Genomic DNA, 12,614 nt, shown 5'->3' on the forward strand with positions numbered 1-12,614 from the left:
GGATTCTTAGGTTTCATCCCTTGGGTTCCATCCCAAATTAATTATTGGTATTTTGGGGGATATCATTTTAAGAGGAAAATTAAAAATAATTTGGGTAGCCAGAAAAAAAATATGGAAAAAAAAATTAAAGAAGAAAGATGAGAATTAAAGGTACTTTCTCTTTACCAGAATTTTCCTTCTTTCTCTACTGTTCCTGTTTCATCCATTCCTCTGGTTTCCTTTTATCCTTCCTTGCCTCAATCTGACTCCTTGAAGAAGGAAGTGATGATTTTTTGAACAAGTAGTTCCCTCATTAGTGGATTTCTCTGAAAAAAAAAAAAAAAGAATATAGGCACAATTTCTTTACTGGTTAATGGATTACCTGCTCAATTAGATGGCACAGGTTTATGTATCTTATAGCTTAGCACTGAGTCCTTTTCATATTTTAGCCCAGATTCCACCTGTAAGAGTTCCCTATCATCCATATACTCTGTAGCTAAGAAAGCAGACTTAATACAGAGATCTGATTGGGGGATAATGGAGAATATAGTGAAAAACTATGCCACCTATGAAGACAATAGGATGGAGAGTAGCTGCACTGGTCACTTGAAAAAAGGCAAGCAAACAAGTTATTAAATTGATGAATGCCAACATGGGAAGGGAAACAAAACTGCCACATAATTTACATTTTTCTTGTCTCAATGCCAGAAAAACAAGCCCTTCCTATTTGAATTGACAGAAAAGCTGATGCCATTGAATATTCAGAATGCCTATCCTTTCACTTTCAGTCTGTATGTGTTTTTAGGTCTGAAGTGAATCTCTTGTAGGCAGCATATAAATGGGTCTTGTTTTTTTAATCTATTCTACTACCCTGTGTCTTTTGATTGGAGCATTTAGACCATTTACATTTAAAGTAATTATTGATAGGTATGTACTTATTGCCATTTTGTTAATGTCTTCTGGTTGTTTTTGTAGTTCTCTGTTTCTTTTCTCTTGCTCTCCTTGATAACTTTAAATGTTATGCTTAGTTTTCTTTCTCTTTATTTATTGTGTAATTATTATATGTTTTGGTTTTGTGGTTAACACGGGGTTCATCTATAACATCCTAAGTACATAGCAATCTATATTAAGTTGATAGACATTCTAAAAGAAATTTTTTGCTTTCTCCTACCTCCATATTTTATGTATATGTTGTCATATCTTTTTATTCATATCTTTTTATATATTTTTACTCATAATTTTCTTCTAATTATGGTCTTTTCTTTTCCCCTTAAAGAAATCCCTTTCACATTTCTTATAAGGCCTGTTTATAGGTGATAAGCACTTTGAACTTTTGTCTGTGAATCTTTTTATCTATCAATTCTGAGTAACAACATTGTCAGTAGAGTATTCTTTATTGTAGGTTTTTTTTCCTATCAGAATTTTGAGTAAATTATGCCATTCTCTACTGGCCTGCAAAGTTCCTGCTGAAAAATCAGCTGATAGCTATATGGGGTTTCCCTTATATAACTTTTTTATTTCTCTTGCTGCTTCTAAAATTATCTTTATCTTTAACCTTTGACATTTTAATTATGTGTGTGGTGTAGACCTTGGGTTCATCTTGTTTGGAATTCTCTCTGCTACCTGAACATGGATGTTAGTTTCCTTCCCTAGATTAGGAAAGTTTTCAGGTATTATTTTTTTTAAATGAGTTTTCTGCCCCTTTTTCTTTCTTTTTCTTCTGGGACCCCTATAATGTGAATTTTTTTTCTCTTGAGGTTCTCCAGGAGAGCCTTTAACCTATTCTCATTTTGTAAAGTGCATTGTCCTTTTTGCTGTTCAACTTGGGTGCTGTCACCCTGTCTTCCAGATTGTCAATCCATTCTTCTGCATCCACTAATCTGTTGTTGATTCCCTTTAGTGCATTTTTCATTTCAATTATTGTACTCTCCAACTCTGATTGGCTATTTATGTTTTCTGTATCTTGTTGAAGTTCTTATGGAGCTCATCCACTTTTTTCTCTAGTCTGATAAGCATTTTTATGATCACTAATTTAAAGTCTTTATCAGGCATATTGCTTATCTCTGTTTCATTTAGTTTTTTTTTTCCCCCCCCTGAGGTTTTGTCTTGTTCTTTCATTTGGAGCATCTTTCTCTGTCTCCTCATTTTGCTTGACTTTCTGTGTTCTATGAATTAGACAGAATAGTTACTTCTAAACTTGAAGGAATGATCTTGTGTATGATCATCTATTTTGTAGTCTGTGTGTGCCTGGTAACTGTGGCTGTCTGGTTTGAGCTGTGGCTGGCATGAGCTGGGGGTCCTGGGGCACTCTGTACTGGGGGCTACCCTGGTGGGATGGCCAGAGCTGAAGTAGTCATGGGTGGGGATAGTCCTGGGGATCTCCACACAGAGGCCACCGTGGTAGGGCAGCTACAGCTGAAACAGATACAACCCAGGGCTTTTTGCACAGAGGGAACCCTGGAAGTACAGTTAAAGTTGAAATGGACATGGACATGGCTGTCCCTGGGCCTCTACACAGAGAGCATCCTGTCAGAATAGCTAAAGCTGAAATGGGTGCAACCCAAGTTATCTCAGAGCTCTTTGAACAGAGGGTGCTCTTGCAATACAGCCAAAGCTGAAGTGGGCATGAACCACAGCAGTCACTGGGCACTCTGCACAGAGGGTATCTTACCAGGATAGCTAAAGCTGAAATGGATACAAATTGGGAGTGTCTGGGGCTTTATGCACAGAGCTCTATGCATAGAGCACACCCTGTCAGGATGCTGAAACTGAAGTGGGCATGAGCCAGGATGTCCCAGGGCTCTCCACAGAGAATACATGCTGGCAGGACAGCTGAAGCTGAATTGGGTGGGAGTTGGGTTGTCTCAGGGAGCTCAATGCAAAAGGTGCCTTGGTAGGGCAATTGGAGTTAAGGCCAGCATGGGCCAGGGTATCCCAGGGTGCTTCATGGAAGAGATACTCTGATGGGGCAGCTGGATCTGAGGCAGGGTGCTGATCAGGGGGTCCTAGGGTGCTCCACACAGGGATTGCCCTGGTGAGGTGGCTGGAACCAAGGCAGCATGGACCAGGGGTTCCTGGGGCACTCTGAGCAGGAGACACCCTGGTGGGGCAGCTGGAGATGAAGCAGGTGTGAGCTGGGAGATGAGAGAGTGCTGTGCACTGGCCGTGCCCTAGCAAACCATCGGAAGTTGAAGTACTGTGGACCTGGAGTGTTCTGAGTTGCTCTGAACCTGTGTCACTATGGCAAGGCAGGTGGAGCTGGGATAAATTCTGACCAGGGCTTTCTGGTATGTGCTGTGTGGGGGCTGCTTTTGTGGGACAGCTGGGACTGGTGTGGGATAGGGACCCAGGGCTCACTAAGGTGCTGCCAGCTAGGGTGACCAGACTGTGCTCCTGTCCATGCTATCAAGGTAGAGAAGTAACATAAACCATGGTGCTCCCCAGCCCCTCCAACAGAGCTCTAGCAGCTCCCCCACCTATTTGTCAGGGTTCTAGGACTACTTCCTTTACATTCTAGCTGCTCTTTTAAACCATGGATATTTTTCTGTGTCCCAGGGCAACTGGGGCTGGTATGGGCTGGGAGCCTGGGCTTGCTGAGAAAGCAGACCGGCTATGGTGTCTAGACACTGTTCCTGTCTGTGCTATTAAGGTGGAATAAAAATAAACATTAAGTCCATGTGACACATGCACATGTGTGCAAGAGTGCAGAGAACAAAAGGTTCTTCTATATGTAAAAATACCCATATTATAAATAGAAAGAATGATAGAATCAGAACACTAACCTTTTTCAATCATCAGTGTATTAATTGATGGACTTACACATAACAAATGATTTTAGTTACTATGTATTTTATAATGTGATTATTAATATTATAAAAATTTATTTTTATAATGAAGAAATCTGGAGATACTACCTTAAATCAAGTAACGGAATTTAATATCAACAATTTTACAAAATGACCTCGTGGCCTTACTAAGATGATGAACTGAAAGTGACACATCATTTTTATAGCACTCTTGATAAAAAATGTTTAATCTGAACAAAGAGATAATAAGCAAATTCAAATAGGTGAAGGGAATTAAGAGGAACAAATTTTCAGTTATACAATAAATCACAGGGATAAAAAGTGAAGAATAGGGAAATTAGTCAATTATATTATGATAACGTTGTATGGTGACAGATGATAACTACACTTACCAGAGCATTTTGTAATATGTATAATTGTCCATTACTAAGTTATACACCTAAAACATAATATTGTATCTTAACTCTACTGCAACTAAAAAATTATTTAAAAAAAATTAAGTTGGGAGACATATTAAAAACATGCACATAAACCTGAGTTCTTTAAGATATTAATGACAGAAAAGATAAAAAAGCAAGCACATGGTTCTATTTTAAAGTAATAATAAATAGATTAAGGGAGATTTAAAAAAAACAAGGAGATTAAAGGAGAAAAAGAAAAATTATAACTAAATGTAATACATGGTCTTTGGTTGGATTCAAAAACAACCAAGCATAACAAGGTATTAAGTATATTATTGAGTCAATAGAAAAAAATTAATATAACTGGTTATTAGATAATTTTATTGTTTTGAATGACAGTCCTTTTGTGTAGCATAGTCAAGTAGAAGAATGCACTTTTTTTTGAAATATATATTACAGTAACTAAGAATGACATCACAGTGTTTACAATCTTTTTTCCTTTTTAATTAACTCACTCATTTCCTTTGATCTCTTTTCCCCACTATCATTTCATTTTCTCCTCAGAACCATTCTAATTTTCTTTTTTTAATTAAAGTATAATCAACAATGTTATTAGTTTCAGATGTGCAACATACCAATTTGAGAATTCTATACATTACTCAGTGCTTGCCATGATAAGCTTAGTCACCATCAATCCCCATATGTTATTAAAATATTATTGGACATATCTTTGTAACTCCATAACCTTTTATTTTATAATTGGAAGTTTGTACCTCTTAATGCTCTTTATTTTGCCATCCCCTTCACAATGTCCCCTCAGGCAACCACAAATTTGATCTCCATATTTGAATCTATTTTTCTTATTGTTTTTAAATTCCATATATAAGTAAAATCATAAGTTATGTATCTTTCTCTGTCTAATTTCACTTAGTACCTCCTTAGTCCATCATGTTGCAAATGGCAAGATCTCAATAAAGATAAGGGTGCACATACCTTTTTGAATTAGTATTTTTTTTTACTTTGGGTAAGTATCCATTAGTGGAATTACTGGATCATATGGTAATTCTAGTTTTGTTTTTTTGGTTTTTTTTTGAGAAACCTCCACATTGTAATCTGAAGTAATTGCACCAATCTGCATTCCCACTAACAGCGTATCAGGGTTCCTTTTTCTTCACGTTTGCCAACGCTTGTTATTTCTTGTTTTTTTTGATACTAGCCATTCTGAGAGGTGTGAGCTGATATCTCATTGTGGTTTTGATTTGCATTTCCCTGATGCTCAGTGATGTTGAGCATCTTTTTATGTGTCTGTTGGTCACCTGTGTTCCTTTGAAAAATGTCTGCTCAGGTCCTCTGCCCATTTTTAAATCAGATTGGTTTGTTTGTTTTATTGGGGTTAAGTTATATAAGTTATTTATATATTTGGATATGCACCCCTTATTGGATATATCATTTGCAAACATCTACTCCCATTCAGTAGGTTGACTTTTTGTTTCACTGATGGTTTCCTTTGTTGTGAAAAACCTTTTTGTTGTAGTGTACTCAACAGTATATTTTTGCTGTTGTTTCCCTTGTTTGAGGAGATGTAACCCTAAATGTGTTGCTAAGGCTGATTTCCAAAAGATTGCTATGTTTTCTTGTAGGAGTCTTATGGTTTCAGGTCTCACTTTTAGATCTTTCACCCATTTTGAGTTTACTTTTGTATATGGTGAGAGCAGTCTAGTCTCATTCTTTTGCATGTAGCTGTCCAGTTTTCTTCAGCACCATTTATAGAAGAGACTGTTTTTTCCCTATGGTATATTCTTGACACTTATGCTGCATATTAATTGACCATATAGGTATCGCTTTATTTATGGGTTTGCTATCATGTTCCATTGATTTTTTTTGTCTCTGTACAGTACAATCCTTTTGGTTTCTATAACTTTGTAATATAGCTTGAAACCTGGAATTGATACTTCCAGCTTTGTTCTCCTTTTTCAAGATTGCTTTGATTATTCTAGGTGTGTTGTAGTTCCATACAAACTTTAGGATTCTTGCATAAAATTCTATTGGTATTTTGATTGGGGTTGCTTTGAATTTGTAGATTTCCTTTGGGTACTGCAGACATTTAACAATATTAATTTTTCTGATCTATGAGCATGGTATATCTTTCCATTTGTGTCCTCAATGTCATAGTTTTCAGAGTTTAGGTCTTTGACCTCCCTTATTAAATTTATTCTTAGATATTTTATTCTTTTTGGTGCATTTGTAAATGGGATTTTCTTAATTTCTCCTTCTGCTATTTCATTGTTAGTATATAAAAATGCAACAGACTTTCTTATAGTGATTTTCTATCCTGCAACTTTACTAAATGTATTTCTCAGTTCCAATAGTTTTTTGATGGAGTTTTCTATATATAGTGTCATGTCATCTGCAAATAGTAACAATTTTACTTCTTTCTTATTAATTTGGATGCCTTTTCTTTTTTGTTCTTTTCTGATTCCTGCAGCTACAACGTCCAGTATTCTGTTGAATAAAAGTGGGAAGAGTAGACATCTTTATCTTACTCCTGATGTTATTTTTTGTTTTTTTAACAGAAAGTATGATGTTAGCTGTGGGGTTTTCATATGTGGTCTTTACTTACTTTCTTATTTATTTAAAGATGTATTTGTTTATTTGAGAGATTGAGGGAGGGAGGGAGGAAGGGAGGGAGTTAGTGAGGGGGAAGGGGCAGAAGGGGAGGGAGAGAGAGAGAGAGAGAGGATCTCAAACAAACTCCCTGCTGAGCATGGAACCTGATGTGGGGCTCCAACTCAGGACCCTGAGATCATGACCTGAGCTGAAATCAAGAGTCAGATGCTCAACCAAGCCACCCAGGTGCCTATATGACCTTTATTATGTTCAAGTCATATTTCTTCTAAATTCACTTTTTTGAGAGTTATCATAAATAGATGATACATTTAGACATATTTGTTCATTTGATACATATGAACATTTTGTTTAAAAAATTATCTTTAGAGATCTTTTAACCTTTCTGTTAATTTGATGTAGCACATTAATTGATTTGCAAATATTGAACCACACTTGCATCCCTGGAATAAATTTTATTTGTCATGGTGAATGATTTTTTAAATGTATTGTTGAATACAGTTTGCTAATATTTTGTTGAGGATTTTTGCATCTATGTTCATCAAATATATTAGATATATGCCTGTACTGTCTGGTTTTGGTATCAGGATAATGCTGGTCTTGTAGAATGAATTTGGAAGTTTTCCTTCCTCTTATATATTTTTTATTTATTTTTATTTCCTTAAATAATCTCTACTATCCCATGTGGGGTTTGAACTCACAATCCTGAGATGAAGAGTTGCATTCTCAAACGACTGAGCCCTCTAGGCACTGTTCTTATATTTTTTTGGAATAGTTTGAGAAGAATAGGTATTAATTCTTCTTTAAATATTTGGTAGAATTCTCCAGTAAACACATCCTTTCCTGGGCTTTTGTGTGTTGGGAGTTTATTACTGATTCAATTTTATTACTAATAATAAGTCTGTTCAAATTTTCTAATTCTTTCTGATTTAGTTAATGGAGATGGTGTGTTTCATGGAATTAATCCATTTCTTCTAGGTTGTCCAATATGTTGGCATATAATTTTTCATAATATTCTCTATAATCCTTTGTATTTTGACTTATTTTTCTTCATTTCTGGTATTTTTTGGGGTCTTTTTGTTGTTTAGTCTGTCTAAAGGTTTATTAATTTTGTTTATATTTTCAAAGAACCACCTCTTGGTTTCAATAATCTTTTCTATTTTTTTTTTTTTAAAGATTTTATTTATTTATTTGAGAGAGAGAGAGAATGAGAGAGAGCAAGCACATGAGAGCGGGGAGGGTCAGAGGGAGAAGCAGACTCCCTGCCAAGCAGGAAGCCCGATGCGGGACTCGATCCCGGGACTCCAGGATCATGACCCGAGCCGAAGGCAGTCGCTTAACCAACTGAGCCACCCAGGCGCCCTTCTATTTTTTGTTTCTATTTCTGCTCTAATCTTAATTCTTGTTTTTCTAGTTTCTTTGGGTGTAAGTGTAGGTTGTTTGAGATTTTTCTTGTTACTTGAGGTAGGCCTGTATTACTATAAACTTCCCTCTTAAAACTGCTTTTGCTGTGTCCCAAAGACTTTGATCATTGTGTTTTCATTTTCATTTGCCTCCATGTTTCTTTTTTATTTCCTCTTTGATTTCTTGGTTAGCCCACTGGTTGTTTAGCAGCATGTTGCTTAACCACTACATGTGTTTTTTCCAGTTTTTTTTTTTCTTGTAATTGATTTTTAGTTTCATACCATTGTGGGTGGAAAAGATGCTTGATACAATTTCAATCTTCTTAAATTTATTGAGACTTGATTTGTTGCCCTACGTGTGATCTATCCTGGAGAATGTTCCATGTGAACTTGAAAATAATGTGTATTCTGCTGTTTTGGGGTGGAATGTTCTATGCATATCTGTTAAGTCCATGTAGTCTAATGTGTTGTTCAAAGATACTTTCCTTATTTTTTTCTGGATGGTCTATCCATTAATATAAGTGGGTGTTAAACTCCCCTAGTATTATTGTATTACTGTCAATTTCTCCCATTATGTCTGAATAATTGCTTATGTATTTAGGCGTTCCTATGTTGGGTGTATAGATATTTACAATTGTTATATCCTTTTGTTGGATTGATCCCTTTATGGTTATGTGGTCCCTTTCTTTGGCTCTTGTTACAAACTTTGTTTTAAAGTCTATTTTCTCTGATGTAAGTATTGCTACCCTGATGTTTTTTTTCACTTATAAGGTCTGCTTTCTCATCCTTTTACTTTCACTCTGCATCTTTAGGTCTAAGGTGAGCCTTTTGTAGGCACCATATAAATGGGTCTTGTTTTTTTTAATCCATTCAGTCACCCTATGTTTTTTAATTGGAGCATTTATTTTTAAAGATTTTATTTATTCATTTGAGAGAGAGAGAGAGAGCGCACAAGAGTGGGGTGAAAGGCAGAGGGAGAAGCAGACTCCCTGCAGAGCAGGGAGGCCGATGAGGGACTGGATCCCAGGACTCTGGGATCATGACCTGAGTCGAAGGCAGACACTCAACCAGCCGAGCCACCTAGGCGCACTTAGCACATTTACATTTAAATTATTAATAGCTATGTACTTTTTGTTAATTGTTTTGTGGTTGTTTTTGCAGTTCTTCTCTGTTCCTTTCTCTCTCTTGCACTCTTCTCTTGTGGTTTGAGGGCTTTCTTTAATGCCTAGAATCCTTTTTCTTTTCTTTTTGTATCTAGTGTAGTTTTGAAATTTGCGGTTACCATTGTGTTTATATATGTGTATAGAAATCTATTATGTTAATGGTCATTTAAGTTCAAAAACATTCTAAAAATATTAAATTTTTACTCCCCCTCCATATTTTAGATTTTTGTGTATCCCTTAACAAATGTTTTGCAGATATAATTGAGTTTGCTACTTTTGTCTTTAAATATCCATACTGTTTTTATAAGTGATTAACCTTTACTATATGTTTGCTTTTACCTGTTAAACTTTTTCCTTTCAGAATTTTCTACTAGTTATAGTCTTTCCCACTTAAAGGACTTCCTGTAACATTCCTTGTAAGACTGGTTAAGTGGTGATGGACTCTTAACTTCGGTTTCTCTGGGAAACTAATTTCTTTTTCTATTCTGAATGATAATCTTGTGAGGTAGAGTATTCTTGGTCATAGGTGGGTTTTTTTTCTGTTTTTTGTTTTCTTTTAAGTACTTTGAATATATCATGCCACTCCCTTCTGGCCTGCAAAATTTCTGCAAAATCAGCTGATATAGCCTTATGGGATTTCTGTTATATGTAACTGTTCTCTTTTGCTGCTTTTGAAATTCTCTATCATTACTTTTTGCCATTAAGTTTCCCTATGTGGAGTTCCTTTAGTTGATCTTGTTAGGGCTCTCTTTGCTTCCTGGACCTAGATGTCTGTTTCTTTCCTTAGGTTATGGAAGTTTTCAGGCATTGTTTCTCCAAATTCTCTCTTTCTCTTTCTGGGACCCTATTGATGTAAATTTAGTATGCTTGATAATGTCACCGAATTCCCTTAATCTGTTCTTTTATTCTTTTCTTTTTGCTGTTCAGCTTGATTGCTTTCCATTACCCTTTCAGATTGTTGAACTGTTCTGCATACTCTAATCTGCTATTGATTCCCTCTACTGTATTTTTTATTCCAGTTATTGAATGTTTCAGCTCTGACTAGTTCTTTTTAATATTTTTAAAATCATTGTTGAAGTTTTGAGTTTAACCATTCTTTTTTCTATTCCAGTGAGTATCCTATGACCATTAACTTGGATTCATTATCAAGCATATTGCTTATCTCTGTTTTATTTAGATTTTACTCGATTTTTGTCTTGTTCTTTCATTTGGGACATATTCCTCTGCCTCCTGATTTTAATTCTGTTTGTCTCTATGTATTAGGTAGGTCAGCTATGGCTCCTGCTGTTGAAAGCCACGCCCTTTTACAAAAGAGTTTCTGTGGTGTCTTGTAGCACAGACATCCCAGGCTTATCTCCTCTGTGGGCTGCCTGTGCCCCACTATTATGACAGAGCCGTGATTACCTTTAGCCCAGCTGGCAGCAGTGAGCTGCATGAGACTGGATTTGGTCCCCACTTTGTTAGAGACCTGAGGCTATTGTGGTTTGTTTGTGGGGCCAGTGCTCACCCTAGGTCTCTGCACATAGCCTCCTGCCTCAGCTGCTGGAGCACCAAAGGGGCTCAGTGTGGCTGAGAGGCTCTTATGGGTGGGCAAGCCTGGCAGTCAGCCTAGATGTCTTCAATTAGTCTCTCCGCCATAGCTCAGGTATACTACAAGGCATGGCCTGCTTTTTGCACGGTCAGCTAAGAGGCGGGACTGCTGGAACTGTGGGTACACTGGTGAGTGGGGTTAGTTCCCCACTTCCCCAGAGCAGCAGTGACTGCAGTGGCACCAGGCCCTGGCAGCTTTGCCTGCAGGGTGTGGCAAAACAGGAATAATGTTAGAGAGACACTTGCTGAGGGGAGTTGGGTGTAGTAGGTCCACAGGAGAACACAGTACTTACATGGTAGGTAGAGAGTGCCTACTATAGCAGGCATCCAGCACTCTAGGCTGGTGGAGGGGAAGAGAAATAGAACCCACCAACGCTTTTTTTTTTTTTTAAGATTTATTTGAGAGAGAACCCGAGTGGGGAGGGGGACAGGGGCAGAGGGAGAAGCAGATTCCCTGCTAAGCAGGGAGCCTGATACAGTGATCGATCCCAGGACCCAGCTCACTGCTGCCAGCTGGGCTAAAGGGTAATCAGGACCCTGAGATCATACCCGAGCCAAAGGCAGATGCTTAACTGACTGAGCCAGCCAGGCACCCCAGCCACCAGCACTTTTGTACCCTGAGAAATCTTCTGAAGATCCCTGCCCCTCCAGCACATTTTATGAAATTAGCCAATAAGTCTCCTTCATATACCCAAGTACCTTTCAAACTGCTGCTTCTATGATGCATCTTGGGTAGGGTTATTATAGTGGCTCTTCAAGGCAGGGACTTAGTTTCCTATTGCCCTCTACCTCTGCAGCTTTAAGTCCACTGATTTGTAAAGTTCCCAAAGTTAAGCCCCACAAGTTTTCAGGGGCAAATATATGGGGACTCATCTTCCCAGTGCAGGGCCCCAGGGCTGGAGGTACCTGGTGTGGGATCTTATCTTCTTGCTTTTCCATGCTTATGACGTGCCTCCCACTTGTGGTTAGTCCCACCAGGGGTTTGGTTCCCAACCAAGTCTCTGCCCCACCTATTCTTTTCAATGTGGCCTCCTCTCTAGGATTAAGTGTGGAAAGTCGGTTCTGTCTTTAGGTCATTTTTAGAGGTAACTGTGTAGATGTAACTGTTGTCTGTGGGATGAGGTGAGCTTGGGATCTTCCTATGCTATCATCTTCCCCATGTTCATCATCCAGTTTACAATTTAATTTCAAATGATTCAACCCAAAATAAATATATAACTAGAGCTATATTTAGAAAGAAAAAGGGATAAAATTAATGTAGTTAATATTAAGAACAGATTTATCAAAGGAGGGGTATACATGTGGATGCTTATTTTAATGTTTTCACATTTCCTGGAAATTTTTTTAAAAATTTAAAGTTGGGAAGAAGGAAAACCTAAACCAAGGAACAAAAAATAAGGAAATACTCCACTTATTTTTATAATCTTGGGAAATTATAAAATATAGGCTATTGTTTATCTTTCAGATATATTTACTACAAAGTACATTTTAATCAATTTGAAATATGTACAAGCTCCAGAGGAATAAAAGTATACGAACATCTATACCCAAGTGATTGGAATCTTTCTTTTAGAAATCTTTTTAAGTAAATAGTTACTTAAGAAGAAAAAAATTGCTATTTACCTGAGAGAGACATCATCTTTAATA

This window comes from Neomonachus schauinslandi, chromosome 1, assembly GCF_002201575.2.
Source record: "Neomonachus schauinslandi chromosome 1, ASM220157v2, whole genome shotgun sequence".
In the NCBI taxonomy this organism is placed as follows: domain Eukaryota; kingdom Metazoa; phylum Chordata; class Mammalia; order Carnivora; family Phocidae; genus Neomonachus; species Neomonachus schauinslandi.